General features: G+C 32.7%; 1 long non-coding RNA gene across 3 annotated transcripts; it reads left to right on the top strand.

The window, feature by feature from the left end:
* The first annotated feature begins 1401 nt into the window (after positions 1–1401).
* LOC132733805 (uncharacterized) lies at positions 1402–6548 on the top strand. 3 transcript variants are annotated; one of them, XR_009626220.1, is made up of 6 exons: positions 1402–1668; positions 2595–2689; positions 4107–4211; positions 4592–4733; positions 5251–5414; positions 5952–6548. It is a non-coding gene; the product is annotated as an uncharacterized LOC132733805 (long non-coding RNA). The 3 variants fall into 3 exon arrangements; XR_009626221.1 differs by lacking the exon at positions 1402–1668 and having other exon boundaries at positions 1685–2693; XR_009626219.1 differs by lacking the exon at positions 1402–1668 and having other exon boundaries at positions 1686–2689.
* Positions 6549–17505: the final 10957 nt, after the last annotated feature.

The following is a 17505-nucleotide window of genomic DNA, read 5'->3' as shown; positions in this document are numbered from 1 at the left end:
ATTTAGTTAGAAGTCGCCGTTTCATTTTCACCTAGGAATGTGCAATCGAAAAGACACTGTTTATTAACGGAGACAAAAGAATGTAATAAGAATCTTAATTGATAGTTATAAAGTACAATTATGTAATTACGAAACAACAAAAAACTACCAGCTAATATTGACAAAAAAAACAAAAAAAATTGAGAAAGAAAAGGAGTGGTGGATGAACAATAATAAAGCAACAGGAGTAAACAAAGATGCATTATATAGTAACTATGTATGTTTAGATGAACAAGCGTAAGTAAGACTTGGGGTACGCGCTAAAAGCGCTTCGTTTCTCGGATGTATTTTTGAACAGCTGTAAAGATAGATACATTAGACTCGTAAGATAAAGAAGTGTTTCCAGTAAGAATGACATTTAAAGAAGGATTACAAAATTGGGAAATAGCCGTTATTAATTCTGGTCGAAGGTTAGTATATTTAGGGCATTCCAAGAAATAGTGATAAGCATTTTCTCTCGGACCACATTCGCAAAATGGAGATTCGATAATATTCTTTTCAAATAGATCGGCAGAAAGCGAACTGCAGTGAGTGCGTAATCTTGTGTGAAAAATTTGAAGTTTGCGATCACCAGAAAGAAAATAAGCAGGCACACTTGGCAAATCATTATTAAGAAGGCGCTTAAAAGAAGCTAAGGTTGGGGCATTTTGCGTTTGAGGTGGAAGAGAATTGAAATCTCTGATAACAGAAGGCAAGAATGATTTATAGTAATAATCTGTATTTGTGTGAATATTCTGTGTGTCGTTTGAGTTCCGGAGTGGGTACCGATGCTCACTACCAACAGACGGAGGGACAAGGTCAGAGAGGTATTGAGGGGTAAGACTTTTTTCATTTTAAAGAAAAGAATCAATTTATGTTTGTAACGCCTTTTTTCCAAGGATTCCCACCCAACTTCTTTCATGAGTTTATCAATAGACACAAGTTTAGTTGTTCCGGTAATTATTCTAGCTGCTTCTTGGTGAATTTGTTTGAGCTCTTTTTTATCATTTTGATTACAATTGTCAAATAATACATCTCCATATTCTATAATCGGTCTAATAAATGATAGGTATATGATTTGTAGTGAATTCCTGTCGAGTTGAAATTTTAGTTTTTTCATGACATTTATTCTTTTCCAAGCTTTATTTTTAATGTATTCAATATGTGTTGACCAACGTAAATCATGAGTAAAAGTAATACCTAAGTGTTTGTGATTACGTACTTCTTTTATTTGTGTGTTTTGCATAAAAATAGGAGGATGATTTATAAGTCTGTTTGTTTTACGCGATATTAATAATGATTCTGTTTTAAGGGGATTGAATTTTACCAACCACCTTTCGGCCCAAGAAGTGGGTTAGTCAAATAAGATTTATATTTTGGCGGGAAGCCCTTCGATTATTTCCGTAAATGTTCGGATCTGAGTCACGTGATATGATTTACCAAACCAAAATAATGGCGGACAATACGAAAGGTGTGGCACGTATACGAGAAATAAATTTTGAGATTGGAAAAGGAAAAAGCGGAAAGTGGGAAGAAACTGTGATTTAATTCAATCAAGGATATACTCCGGTAGTGATTCAAAGCGATGAAAAGTTCTAAAAAGGGTAATTAAAACCAAAAGCGACCGTGAAGTTGTTATCTGATTGACAGGTGAGGTGATCATCGTTTTTGTTTGCATTAATTTTTTCTTGGTCTTAGATCTACTTATAGAAAAAATTCACCTACGAATATATAAACACAGATATTGTGTTATAGTTTTTAGGATGGTTTTGACTTATGATAAAGAAATTAAGCTTGCAGATCCACGTCTGTGTATCAAGTTTTCGTTCACTGTAATTTTCGTACCAATAAATTGATAACAATAACAGGTTAAATAAAAGATCGGCTGAGCCTAATCCTTTACAATTTTAATGCGTATGTTCATTGTAACCATTGTAATTTCAATGACCAATCACTATCTTTTAAGAATCATTTAAGACACAACAAAATTATATTTTGAAAAAAAATTATTTTCCAATCACATTATTGTTTTTTACTGTAAGCTGTACTGTACTATAGTAACTACAATGCTGTGAAATAAATTAGCCACATGTGTCTCAAAAAGGGTTAGAACTATTGACTAGCAGAACAGGCATTTCTTCAAAGCCTGTTCAACTATCAAGGGTAGTCCTATAAATGTGACGTCCTTTGATTTTGAGATATTTTTGCTTTTGGGCAACCTTGACCGACATTTAAGCAATAACAAGCCCGTAAGTCTGATATATTGATCTACTATCCAGGGTTGTTGAATCTTCTAAGAAATAAAGTAGAAAAACTTAAATGTTGTCTGGAAAATCGCACAAAAATCAATATTTTTGTCTCATTTGAATCATTTTTGCAGTAAAATTTCAGCATTTCACAATTTGAAAAATAATCATGGACAATAACCATAATTGTGCTGGGAACGTTAGATAATTCTTATTGACAACCCTTCTTCCTTATAAGCAGTGCAGCAATTCATGTATGATGTATTGTAATTGGTTTGAATAGTCAAGATTTTAGGCCATGGTACTAGTATGCTATATTTTCAATTACAGAAATAAGTCAATTTCAATCATCATCATCATGTGTTGCAATACCACTACCAGGGACATCAAAGATGACCTGGACTTCAGTGCATATGCAGAGGAGAGTAAGTACACCATTTTTGTCGTAAGTGACAGGTTATAATAATACCTTTCAAAATTGCTATATAACTATATACTTGCATAACTAATTTACTTATATAATTCATATAAAAACTGATTAATCTTAAATGCTGCTGAATTCATGTTTTTTTATTAGTTTATTGAACCAATTAATGGATATATACATGTCAACATGTGATCCATGTATATCATGATCAGATATTCATATGATTTAAATATTAAACAATTATAACATTTTTTAAGTGGCATATAATACTGTATTAGAAGAAGAAAAAAAAACATGCATTACATGGTTAATTTTGGTCCAATTGAAAGATTTTGGTGTCATCTTAAATGATGAGTTTGATATTTGTATGACTCCATAATATTATTATAGGTAATTGTTCACTGAGGTGAAAAATGATAGAGGGTCATTATACTGTAGGTCTTAAATCCACTTGTGAAAAAATATATATGAGCCGCGTCACGACAAAACCAACATAATGGTTTTGCGACCAGCATGGATCCAGATCAGCCTGCGCATCCGCGCTGTCTGATCAGGATCCATGCTGTTCGCTTTATACAAACCCTATAACAAGTAGAGAAACTGATATCGAACAGCATGGATCCTGATCAGACTGCGCGGATGCGCAGGCTGGTCCTGATCCATCCCATGCTGGTCGCAATGGCACTATTTTGGTTTTGTCGTGATGCGGCTCATATATGGTTTTTGGAAAGGATTCTGTTATGTAGTCAATTCTCAGACCATACAACAAAATAGTTACAGACTCCTAAAAAGTGGAGTATACTTTCTTAGTTACAATCAAACATCATAAATAACTAATTTCTAGCTTTTTTTTTTCAAAGCTATTACATTCTATGTCAGATTGCTATGTTGGCATACAATTGCATTATTTAAATATTTTGAAATGTATCAACATGAAACTTGAAAGACTTGCTTATCAGGACAAAGTGTAATTGTTAAACAGGGGAGCATACATGTTCTTATGAAAGCAGTCATTGAATTTAGCACTGGCCCATGGCCAGTGAAAATTAGTTTGGGCCAGTGTAAATTTTAAGAAAATGTAGTTAAATATATAGTAGAATAAATTCAAAATGGGAATTGGGGCCAGTGAATTCAAAATCTTAAATTCAATGACTGTGAAAGCAATATTTTTTTAAGTTATATCCCTTTTAAACTAAGAATTTTTAATAGACTGGTGTTATCACTGCATGCAATACTGCTGTATTTGTTGTTAATAACAAGGGCAGATTCATGTCCTATAGTAAATGTTGGTGAAGACTGAATATATACAATTCTTATGTAGAATAATTTATTATATTTTTCGCTAAAATGAAAAGGAATTCCACAATTGATTTTTTTTCTTCAAAATCTTAAGCAAGTTATGGTTTAATCTTCAGGTAGCACTAAAGAAAGCCAATTAAATCCTTTTGGAGTTGAATTGAGACACAACCATTCATTTCTGGTTTAGTTATAAAACTGCTACAGACTATAAACTATTCATGGTAAGTAAACAATTATTACATTGTATATATTTGATTTTGTTTGAATGTTTGATATTTTTATATGATAATTCTGTTGCTCAAGAAATATTTAGATAAAATTCTAGATAGCAATACATAATTGTCATTTGTTGCAAGAAAATTAATGCATGCAAGATGTTTTGATGCATAATGTGGAATACTTCATAGGTTTATGGTAAGCATTTTATATGTAAAATAAATGTGAAATGCTAAGTAATGTTTCATAAAATTGTTGAAGGCTGACTTCTTTGCCATTTTTTAATGCATGCTTATTTGTCTTGATATTTTATTTCAGGGAATAATATATTTTAGTGTCTGCATCAATCTTATAGTTATTGAGCATGAATGGATTCTGTTTTCAGATGATGGAATACACCAATGCCTAGTACAATCATAGCCCATTAGAAACCAGAACAAACCATGGCTGCAAAGGAAATAAGATGCACATAGTCTGAAAAATCTGGCTGGTGTTCTGAATAAGATGACATAATATCTCAACTGCAGGTATGTTCTCATAAGGTACAATAAAAGAAATTTATATTGACAGGGTTCCCCCTGGAGCAATTTTAGTTTGCACCACCAGATTGGCCAATCAAAAAAGTTGAAGCCAATGGCTCCAATGTTGGAACCATTAATTCTGCAAAGGAGATATGTCTATCTTTGTTAAGATATGCTAGCAGTTTGGAGTGAAATTTTTAAAAGGATTTATTTTCCTAACTGGAAAGGAGTATATGTCCTGATTAATACAAAGCTCATAATCATATGTCTATTGATTATAGAATGTTCAATGTTTACAGCACCTTTATATGTTAACGCAAATGGACCTACAACCATTATGTGTAAATTAATTGACACCTTTATTGCACTTATCAATTGAAGGATAGAGCTGTGTAAAATCTTTTCAAAGATAATTATTTACATACATAGATTCTAGCATATGAATATGTTAATGTTAAGGGATTTTTCGTTACTAAAATCATTTAAATGAAAATATCTTTCCATTATTTGTATTCATTTTTAGAAGTACAGCTGGCATGGAGGGGTTTCACCAGCACATCTTGATGTATTGTACCAAAAGATTTGCTTACACACCACATGTTTATAGGATGCACAATCTTCTTGCAGCCATAGATTATAATATACATGGAAATAGACCATACATCACCAACAAGGGGGATCTGTTAGGTATGCTACTTACAAAACTCCAACATGTAATGTTTCACAATTTTACAGAATGAAAGAAAACAGTGTCCAGTTTGTGTTAATAAAGTGAATTGTTTGGAACTATAATAATGTTCAACATAGATGTCCTCTGTACTGAGTCTAATATGGATGTAGCATGTTTCTTTGTTTATTTCAATAGAAAGATTTCAGTTCTTCAAACATATAAAGAGGCAAAACCTAAATAAAATGTTTAGCTTTATCTTCTTTGGGCATATAGATTCTCAACATTTGTTTTGTCATTTTTGCATATGAATATAAATGCTGCATATCTTAGTATTAAATGTTCCTGCCTCTATGAATTATAAGATATTTTTATTGAAAGTGTGATCACTATGCATTTATATTGCCTATATAATATTAATTTCAATCAAAAGAGATTTTGCAGTCTCTGAATAACCTGACTAATAAATTTTGAGGACATAATTACATGTAATGCATTTTGAGAATTGTATACACTTATGATTTTTGTTATAACAGGCTTGTTAATCTCCATTTCAGACTTCAGCGAGTCTGGATGAATTAAAGAAGAAGAAAAAGTATCATTATACCATTTTTCATGATGCTATAACTCTGAGAATTAGTGACATGGAGGGGATATATAAAATAGAAAGTTAGAGGAAGATGACCCCCACAGACTTTCAAAATATTTGGCCCAAGTTAGCCCGAAGCCTACCCGAGCCATTCATGAGGAACATAAATCAAGATATGATTGACTTTTTATGGAAAAGAATGATAAATAGTGTGTTACACTGATTGCCCAAATATTCAAACATATTTAAGATGACATTGACCTGGTATTCATGATAGTTTTATGAACTATCTTTCTAGATATGGCACTGTACCTATCTTGTTTCGAAAAAAATTCTCTTGATTCATTTGTCATGACTCAAGGTCTGTTTTTAATATTTTGTCAGAAAAATGACTACCGTACTTTTTATACAAGTGCAAAATATTATCCAATCTATTAAACTATAAGTGCTGCTATGAGCTTTAATGTAGTAACAAAGTTAAAAGTATTATTCAATTATATATTTTGATATACATGTACTATGTCATTCACTTTAGCTCAGCTTTTTTTTTTTTTTTTTTTTTTTTTTTGAAATAGAGGTTGCTGCCGTTGCCTTCTGCAAACTTGAACCTTGTTCATAACTTTTAAAGTTCTTGGTGTATTGTCTAACCTTGGCCTTCATTCAAAATTGACCTTGACCTTCAAGGTTAAATGTCTAAATTTTGGCTTTGCTTGTTATTTGCTATTAGTGGCTTTAACTTTATTGCCCTGTGTTAATTTTCATATTTTATTTTTGTCTTGGCCATTTCTCCTAAACTATATTGTTTAACAAGGCAACACATGATTCGCGGAGATCTAGTTGTTATTAGTCCAGGAATTGTTTGTTGTCCAATCTAGTTTATTAGACCAATGACATAGGGGCATTTTATATAAAATCCTTGTTCAATCAAACAAGGCAAGCCTTAAAATTATCTTTGTATTTACTCCCTCATCCCATTCCAGTTTAGATAGGTTAGGTGGGCTGATAAAATATTTATTTTTGTGCCCCCACTTTAGTGGCGGGCATTTAAATTTACCCCTGTCTGTCCGTCCGTATTTCACCAAGAGTCATGAAACTTTACTGTAATGTTGATCAGCAAGTGTAGTTGTTCACCTTGGTATTTTCATCTGGATATTTTTAGTATTATCAGAGTTACTGCCATTGAATTTTTGCAATTTTCAACTTGTGTCGCATGCTACTCAGGAAGTATTTGACCTACAGCAATGAAACTTTACAGGAATGTTGAACATTATGTGTAGTTGTGCACCTGGATATTTTCGTCTGGATTTAGTATTTTGAGAGTTATGGCCCTTGACTTAGTAAAATTTTGCAATTTTCAACTTGTGTCGCATGTAACTCAAAAAGTATTTGACTTAGAGTCATGAAACTTTACAGGAATGTTGATCAGCATGTGTAGTTGCGCATCTGGGTATTTTCGTCTGGAATTATTTCTGATTTTTAGAGTTATTGCCCTTGACTTTGTTAAATTTTGCAGTTTTCAACTTGTGTCACATGTAACTCAAAAAGGATTTGACATAGAGTCATTAAACCTTACGGGACGGTTGCTCAGCATATTTAGTTTTGCACCTGGGGTTTGGCTTGTGGATTTATCCAGTATTTGTAGAGTTATTTCCCTTGGCTTAGTAAAAAACGTTTCATTATGTTGTTATTTGTTCCTTGAGTGCTTGAGTGAGAATCAACCAACTTTACAGGAATAATGATCAACATCACTAAATTACAGGAATAATGATTTACATCACTTTGAAGCTATGAACCTGGGACTTTTATGTGGATTTTTTTCAGTTTTGTTAAAGTTATTGCCCTTGACTTACAGTAGTATAAATTTACAATTTTTAACTTGTTCATGCATAGCTAAAAAAATATTTATGTTTTCTTTCATTTCATTCAGCCAAACATAAATAATTTATCATTTAACTCCATAATTAATATCATACAGGGATAAAATATAAATAAGAAAGACAATATAGGAGTGGCTACTACAGGTTCACTTTAATTTACCGAATAATTTACAATTTTCAACTTGTTCATGCATAGCTCAAAAAGTATATCACTTGTAGGCCTGAATGTTTAAAAGAATGTTGGTCAGCATGTGTACTTATGCACCTTGGGGTTTACTTGTGAATTTATTCAGTATTTGTAAAGTTCTCGCCCTTTACTTAGTAAAAGATTTTTAGTTTTCAAAAAATATTTGACCTAGAGTCATAAGATTGACAGAACAGTGGCGCATAGGGGCGGGACCCGTGTCCTATGGACACATTCCTAGTTATTCAAAATGTTTGTCTTGTTTTATTTTTCATTAAAATTATATGTAGTTCAAACAAATTGTGAATGCATGAAAGCATCTGTTTTACTTGAAAATTTAGAACCATATTTTCAGTTTCAATCAACAAATATCCCAACATTTGTATATTTACAATTAAATAATCACGAGACAGTTAAAGAGATGTCATTCTCATTGACACTCTGATTTCATTTAAGTAAACAAATCCTGGGCAATAAGATATTTTAGGTAGCTGTGCTATTTGTGGGTAGGTCGCGGGAGTGGGGAACAAACAATATTTTACATTCAGGGGTACTTGTAAGCCTAAGTTTTTAGGCTTGGTAGGAACATTGCCCTTCCCCAGATAATGGCACCAACTGATTTTGAGGTAATTAGATTTAAAGCTCAAGATGGCATAAAGTTTAACTTCCTTTAAATATGTGTAACAGTGTAAGGTATAGTTTATGTAACTCAGAAGGAAAAATTCTGATTGCCATTAGTTTTAAGATTGGTCCATTTGATTATAAGTTCAAGGTCTCAGTGACATGTAAACTCATTGTCCCAAGGTTTTGAACAATTCCAGGGACATTGCTTAGATTAGTAATTAAGCATTAGTTTGGAGTTAATAAGGTCTAAGGTCACAATGGCTTAAGCATAATATCCTTCATCACAAGAAACCCATAAGGGGTTAGCTCAAGTTCATACAATTTGGTTGGAATTAAGATATCATTTATTTCCTTCTACAATATTGGCCATCTTCACACTTTCTCTTCCTGTTAAGACAACATGGATTGAATAAAAAATAAAACTATAACTGTAAAGAAGTCACTGGTGTACAATTTTAAGAGTAAGAAAAAGAAGATATGCTGTTCATTTGAAAATATTTTATTGTTGTTTTACTGCCAATGTTCAAATACATGTTTTAATTTATCTGTGTTTTTGTTATTTTAACAACATTCCAAAATGTGTCCTGAAACGTGCTAAAAGAAGTGGAGTGTAAATTAACATTGAAAGGTATTAGTAAAACATTGTTACAATCTGTGATCTTATTTGAATTTTAAAAAAGTACATTTGACATCAGAAAATAGAGAAATAAAGAATTCCTGCAGAAAACCCAAAATGACAAATTTGAAACTGTTGCAGGCTCTATTTGGTGAGCCTGTTGGAAAGTGCAAGTTACCTTCCATGTCCCCCTAGCATCAGCTTTAGCAGAATTCAACATTTGAACATAAAGTGGTGAAATTTATGGTTTTATGCCATACCGGTGTACATAATCCAGAGATTAGGATTTAATTCTTGGCAATCTTATTTTCAGTGGAATGTAACTGTTCATTGTTAATAGAATAATATTTACACAGGTTGCACTGTGTTTGTATTGGAATGAAATTCTCATTAGTACATTATTCTCCATAATGTGCACTTTTACAAAAGGCTAACATAAAAATCAGGTCTTGAGTGATCATTTTCAAAATTATAGGCATCAGAACTTTAACTTGGTCCTTTTTCCATTCTTGTTTTCTTATAAATTGAAGTATAATTATACATTATCATATATCAAACGGTTGAGTCTGTAGATGTTAAATTAATATGTATTGGCTTTTGCATGCAGTTGACTGGTTATTTAATCTGGTAACACCCTATACAGGTTATTACACCAGATTGCCAAATTATATTTCTTTTCATTATAATTTCCTAACACAGACACTTTGGTTTGGAGCTCAAAACGCCTTTAAAATCCACAAAAAAAAACCTTAATATAAGCCGTTTTGAAAAAAAAATCATATTTCAACATCTATAATATAATACAGATTGAGCACCAAAGCCCAAGTGTCTGTGTTTCATAATATTTACATGACGCACACTACTGTATGCCATATTACTACGATGGAAGCTTGGCAATAGGTACGTATTATTTCTGGTACGAACCGATCATAAAGAACGGCTAATTTACCGATTTCAAATAACCACAGCAACCGTACGACATAGACATGACCAACGCTCCATCTTCTTGTTTACTGTAGTTCTAGTGAGAGTCTCAGACTTTGTTCTTTTTCCGAATGTTTCGTAACGCGTTACGAGGATATAAGCTACATTCCTTAGCTAATAAATAGCTTTTCATATCGTTTATTAATTACAAAACATAAAATAAAATTGCATCCGTCATTTATATTATATCTCCTAATATCGGGGTCGCAAGTTTGTTGACGTTTCTAATTATAGCGTTTCCGAACTTGTTTCTAATTATAGCATTTCCGAACTTATCCGTATGCAAATGAGTTAATTCCGAATGAAACCGATCGGGCCCGAGAGCTTTTACAAATGGCGGGGATTTCAAAAACTGGCGATATTATATCCAGTGGCATCCGAGTGTTTCGGCGAAATAAGATTAAAATTGAATAGCAGTTCATCATTAATGAGGATATACTTATGATTTAGGTGATAATTTCTGAAAACTAAGTTGTAGGGTAAAATATCATCGTTGAACGGTATTATAACTTTAAAGTAAATTAGGAGGCAGAAAAATACCAAGGGTCCAACCGGGTTTTGAACCACAGACCTCTTTGTCCGTAGACGGACACCTCAACCACGTCGTTAAAGGTTTAATCTAACAGCAAGGCTGATGGAAGTGCCCTTTATACCTACAACCACTACACTCCTCCCCTTTTTACTTTTCAGAGCTAGCCAGCTCTCCTGAATGACACTCCCTGCTTACCGCATGAGTCTGTCAAACACTTCTGACACCATTAAAGTAAATTAGGAGGCAGAAAAATACCAAGGGTCCAACCGGGTTTTGAACAACAGACCTCTTGGTCCGTAGGCGGACACCTCAACCACATCGCTAAAGGGTAACCCAACAGCAAGGCTGTTGGAAGTGGCCTATATACCACTGCACTATATTGTGTTTGACCTCCAGAACGGCAACTATTTCGGCAACTGAATAATTTTTTGACCAATATAGTTGTAATAGGTGTACCATTTTTATTTTAATGCTATAAGCAGTGAATAATAAGTAGTTAGCCGTAAGCAGTTGACAGTAAGCAGTTGACAGTAAGCAATAGGCAGTCAACATTTGGCAATTCCATAGTATATTGATTCATTAATGTTCCCAAAGAAATATTGAGATAAATATAAAAATTTGTGAAAGTATAACAATTCTGTCATAAACCTAAATCAATACACCGCATAGTTACGAATATCGATCAACAGATCAATTGGGTATTATTTATTACTTACATGTAGTCAGATTATGAACAGGTATAATTTAAAATATATATTAAGATATAGTTCCCCCTTAGCATTAACAAGCGGTTTGCTCAGTTATGTCAAATAATATAACAAATATACATGTATATCCAAATGTTTTTGTTGATGCATTTTGTGAGAAAGACATCCTCAAAGAGAAAGTTTGATCTCTCTCCTGGTCTGTGGTTGAGAACCAAATCCATCCCTTTTATCAACTAGAAATGTGTCCATAGGACACGGATGCCCCCACACGCCACTGTTCTGTCAATCTTATGACTCTAGGTCAAATATTTTTTGGACTACATGTGCCACAAGTTGAAAACTAAAAATCAACAAAGGGCCATATTTCTGTTAAATTTGGTCGCAGCAAAAATTCCTTCCTTTACTACCATCTACACATTAAGGTTGTTCATCCCTGAAAGTTTAAACAAAATCTACCATCCGGTTTAAGAGGAGTTGCGTCCACAAAATTTCTACATAGTATATAGTGAAAAAATCAACAAAAGGCCATAATTCTGTTAAATTTGGTCGCAGCAAAAATTTCTTCCTTTCCTACCATCTACACATCAAGGTTGTTCATCCCTGAAAGTTTAAGCAAAATCTGCCATCTGGTTTAAGAGGAGTTGCGTTCACAAGATTTCGGGACGTACGGACGGACTGACTGACTGACGGATGGACGGACGGACACGTGCAACGCTATATGCTCCCACTTTGTGGGGGCATATAAACCGTTTCTATGGCCATACAAGGTTTTTGCCATAGACCGCGAAATACAACTTTTGTTTGCTTACTAGGGTATGTTTTCATGTGTAAATGGTATAAACTTTAAATGTTTTAACACTTACTTTTTGTTTCAGTTCCATCTGTTACTTTCCTACCAAGTGCGACATTTAGCGTCACGGGGTTGCGACATTTAGCGGCAATCGATTTTTGTGCAACATATAGCGGCAACGTTGCGACATTTAGCGGTAGGCGATTGCGACATATAGCGTTGATTGCGACATATAGCGTCAGCGTTGCGACATTTAGCGTTAATTGCGACATATAGCGGCGTTGCGACATATAGCGTTGCTACAACGTGCACATTCTTGTTAAACATCATTTATTGCATGCTTTTCGGTGGTTTAAAGAAGTATATCATTGAAATATAAACTGATATTTCACTGTTTCAAACAGTGAAAATATCAATTTGATATTTTTCACTGTTTTGAATTTAAGCCCGTTGCGTTGTTTTTTTGATATACCAGATTGTACAGTACTGTAAACCAACTTAATGACGTAACGTCGTAAATGACGTCACGTTATATTATTATTTGGTGCGCTTTTCATTTATTATTAGATTAAAATTTAGAACTACAAATCACTATCTCTTATATAAAAGGGCCGCCATCTTGGCATTGAAAAAAATCTTAGAACCTGTACTCATTGTAATAAAAACATAATTGGTGATGAATTTTTTATTATTTGCTTGAATGTGATACTTTTAAAGAAATCAGAACAAAAATGTTGAGAAAATACATTTTGTATTATTATTGTCACTCAAATGCTATAAATTGAATGAACTAATGAACGGTAAAGATCATGTTAAATTAGCTTTACTTTGTAAGAAAATCCTATTAGTTGTTAAATGAGATCTTTTTTGGTAACTTGTCATTCTTTTCTTTTTTACAATGGTATAACAACAATTGCATATAGCATTATTCATTATAAGTGTTGAAATTGTGTCAATCTTGTAATTGTATACTTGTGATGGTTTAGTACCAATGTTTGATGACGTTTTTGTTGTTTTGTTAGCTGTTTATATTCATATGAAAATGTGTTTTCAATGAATAATGAATTGAATTGTTTAGTTTAGTGTAAAAAAGATTGAAATATATTTCACCTCGTGAACGAAACAAATATCCTCTATATCTCATCATTATATTCGTTGAGATCATAACTTGAGGTCTCTGTGCAAGGTTCATAACTGTATCAAGGATGTTATAAATTCACGTTTTTTATTTGTATTATAGACAAACAAAAACAAGGTGGTATTAATTTTAATTTCATTAAAAGCACATATCTGGCCAGAAACACATTGGTTTCTATCAATTTGATTATTTGAGAACCTTCAAGTTTCAATAAGAAAACTATCTTCTCATGTACGTATAATTGTATAAGCTATCCTAAGGTATCGTGACTTGATTTCATCCTGATATGATTCGAAAGCAAATAAATTATTTGCTGCTTCACAATGAAAAAAAAAGACTTTTCGATTAATATTTGCTAAGAGTATAATGAAAATTGATGCCATGGAAATTATTCCATTCATCTAACACCATACAGTGAGTTGGCCAATAACGGGTCACTAGCGAAACTTTTAGTGTTTATGAACGAACGATTTTTAGATTCATATATAAATGTATGATGATTAGAAGTATTTTTATTCCCCTTTTACTGTATACTTCTTGTGAATTCATATTTTGAATGCATCGTTGTGTATTTACCGTTTCCAAACCCTTTGTAAACATGCCAATAGCGGGTCAAATCGGCCATTAGCGGGTCATGTGATATACGAACGGGGGGTTTTCTCAAAACATTAATTATCTGTCAAATTCTTCCCTTAACCAGGAAAATATTACACAACTATGTGTTACCGCGGAGTATTAAAGTGAAAAGGGTACCAATAAGTAAAGAATCCAAGTGGCAGCTGCATGATTGTGGTAAAAACAGTAATGATTATAATTATGCTGATCTAGATATCTGCTCAATGAATTGTAAATTGTGTAGATAACATATTTATTTTATTTTCAGGGTTACAGGGGACAAAGCAGCTCATCGAAGCAATTTTGTTCACATTCTATGTAAAATTCCATTAAATTAACTGTAACACAAGTCTCTTGTTGTGAATCAAAAGCTTAAAATGCAGTCTCAAGAAATTTGCATGTTCTTCTATGTGGTCATTATGAGGATACACTTTCTAAGAATAACAAACAAAATTGTCAACTGATTTTCTCTTATTGAGTACACTCTGTGATATAAACAAACAAAATTATAACAAAATACATGTAATGATGTAAAACAATTTTGACTACATCATTTAAAAATACCGACTTGGTTCAACGTCAAACCTAAAAAAAAAACATGTGAATAGTGTTAAACAATATTGACTAGATCATTAAACAATACTGACTTGGTTCAAAGTCAAACCTAAAGAAAAACCCATGTAATTATGTAAAACAACATTGACTCGATCATTAAACAATACTGACTTTGTTCAACGTCAATCCTAAAAAACAAAACATTTAATTATGTAAAACAATATTGACTAGATCATTAAAAATACTTGCTTGCTTGGTTAAAAAAATTATGAATTTTCAGTCACTTACAGGCACATTATGTGTATGAAAGATTAATAATTCCGTCGAAAGTGCAAAAATGAGTTTAAATATGTTGTAATATGGATTTATATCATGTGAGATGCTTATCATCTGATAAAAATACCTTTGAATATAAAATCATTGTGATAAAGCAAGTAAATAAATACAAAATACTAATTAACTTTTACTGTACTAAACCTAAGCAAAAAGGAAACTAAAAATGGTTCAGAAATATGACCAATAAGTAACTTTTGGAAAGTGCAAAATGGACATTAAAAATAACTAAGCTTTGAAAAAAATAAAGTGATAGCATTAAAATAACAAGACTTTGAAAAAAAATAATGATAGCATTGTTAGGCTTAATTGGCTTTTACAGAGTTGAAAATTTACACATGTTTATTCCTTGTTCAGTGTCATAGCAGGGCCTTCTGGGATTTTATCTAACATGACAGAAAGTTTTTGAAAATTACTCTCAATATCTGGGTGAAATATAATATAGTTGCATGGCAACACAACCCCACCACCTTCAGAACTTGGAGCCGGCCATGGTGGGAAACTCTGAGTGGGCTCACCGGTAACTTCAGCTTCGATATGTCCTTTGTCCATAATGGTACGAAAAAAACCAGCTATCTCTCGTGGAACATGGCTAATTGGAAGTCCTGCTACATCTCGCAACTGTAGCTAGCGTTTTTGGTCAGTGACACTATCATGTAACAATGTTTGGAATGACTCAAGTGGCGGCAACCACACCAAGCAGGCATCAGTATCATGGATATTTGTATATTCAGGCTCTACAGTTAGACGTGTTGGGGTGTAGTTGATGGTGGTCTTATTTGAAAAGCGTGATACCCTTTGATAACTGACTTTTTAAGGACCATGGATTGATCCTTTGATAACTGACTTTTTAAGGACCATGGATTGTTCTGAAGTTTCCTGAAAAATAAAAATTATTTCATTAATAAAGGAAAATAATATTTAACAATAGCTTTATTTATATAAAAAAAAGTAATCTTAATGAGTATAAGTTAAGAAAAAAGAATAAATACTAGCACAGCATTAAAGCATTTATTTATTTTTTATGGGCTAGCCATGTTTAAAACTATTATTCTTTAATTCATACTTTGTGTAATAAAATTTTAATTTAGGGCTCGTCTCACTCTCTGCACTTTCCCAGGACTCATTCGCTTCCCTCTGTGTTTTTTTACCACTGAGGAGGCTGCATTCTGGGCTGGACTACATTGAACACTTTTTCTCTTTCCCTTAGGCATTAGAATCTGAAACAATAAAACAAGTAAACAAATGAGCTTGTCATGTCATGATCTGAGTATTGACAAAGAACAATAACCAAAAGTCCGGGAGGGGGGGGGATTACAAAAATATTCATGCTAGAGTGATAAATCTATCACATGTGATGTGTGTGATAATCAGTAACAAACATATGAAGATAAAAGTAGATACCACAAGAAATGAAGAAGTAATAATAACAATAATAAAAAAAAATATTATTAAATTTTAAACAAAATTCTAAGTTCAATTGGGAAATAATTCTGTAAAAAAATGTGTGCTAAAGAAATAAATTTTGTCACACATCCTGTGGGTGATGATAAAAAACATGTATTTGAAGTTTCAAATGGATAACTTAAAAATAAAGAAATTACTGTACAGTTAAAAATAATATTTTAGAATCTAGTCTAGAACAATAGTATTCCAATGTTGCAGCAGTTTATACTACATAAAACACCATATTTTAGCATGGACTGCATAATTCACTTGCAATAATAACATAAATAAATTAAATTTTATATTTATTTGTATACAAACCAAAATTTGCTTTAAAAAATATTTTCTAAAACCTGTTGAATAACTTTGAGGCGGCCCCTTCCTGGAAAATAACATGACCCGCTATTGGGCAACGTGATGCAATTTAATTGACCAGCGCTATCACTATAATTCCTCATGCATTTTGTAAACGGCTGCTGCTGCAGATAGTTAACATATTGGGCATCAAAAACCTACCAGCTTTGATCTAATATCTTTTGGGGTTTTTCAGCAATAAAGCAGCGACTGCGAATTTGTGATGTTACTGGCGCAATATTTCGCGACAAACGGAAACGCTAGGTAAAGCATCTGAATGAATCTGATTAGAATTTTCCGGATGTTTACATTTTTTTTTCGCTGTCGAGGATCTAACATCCAAATGCACATGACTGTTAGGTTATAACACTTTTAAGTTCAAAACATTAAGTTAAATGATTTATTAAATTACTGACTGACCCGTTATTGGCTATGATCCGCTATTGGCCAACTCACTGTATCTGGTTATTATTCTCCACATAATAAAACAAATTTGCTGTATTATTTTTGGCATCAGCAATATATTGAGTACCAATAGATTTAGCTCACCTAAGCACAAAGTGCTCAGACATAAGCTTTTGTAAAGGCAACGTGTCCGTCATCCACCGATCGTCGTTCATTGATGTCCACAATTTCTTTAATCAACATCTTAATATGGATTTTATTCCTAGCCATGACATTATGATAGCTTCTACTTTTTGTTTTTTGTTGTTGATTTCAAATTTATTTGATATTGTTACATGTTTTAACAAATAATGGATCAACAA

Source organism: Ruditapes philippinarum, unplaced genomic scaffold, assembly GCF_026571515.1.
Source record: "Ruditapes philippinarum isolate M1 unplaced genomic scaffold, ASM2657151v2 ctg1680_1_1_1_1, whole genome shotgun sequence".
NCBI classification, from domain to species: Eukaryota; Metazoa; Mollusca; class Bivalvia; order Venerida; family Veneridae; genus Ruditapes; species Ruditapes philippinarum.
This window is presented reverse-complemented; position numbering and strand designations above follow the sequence as displayed.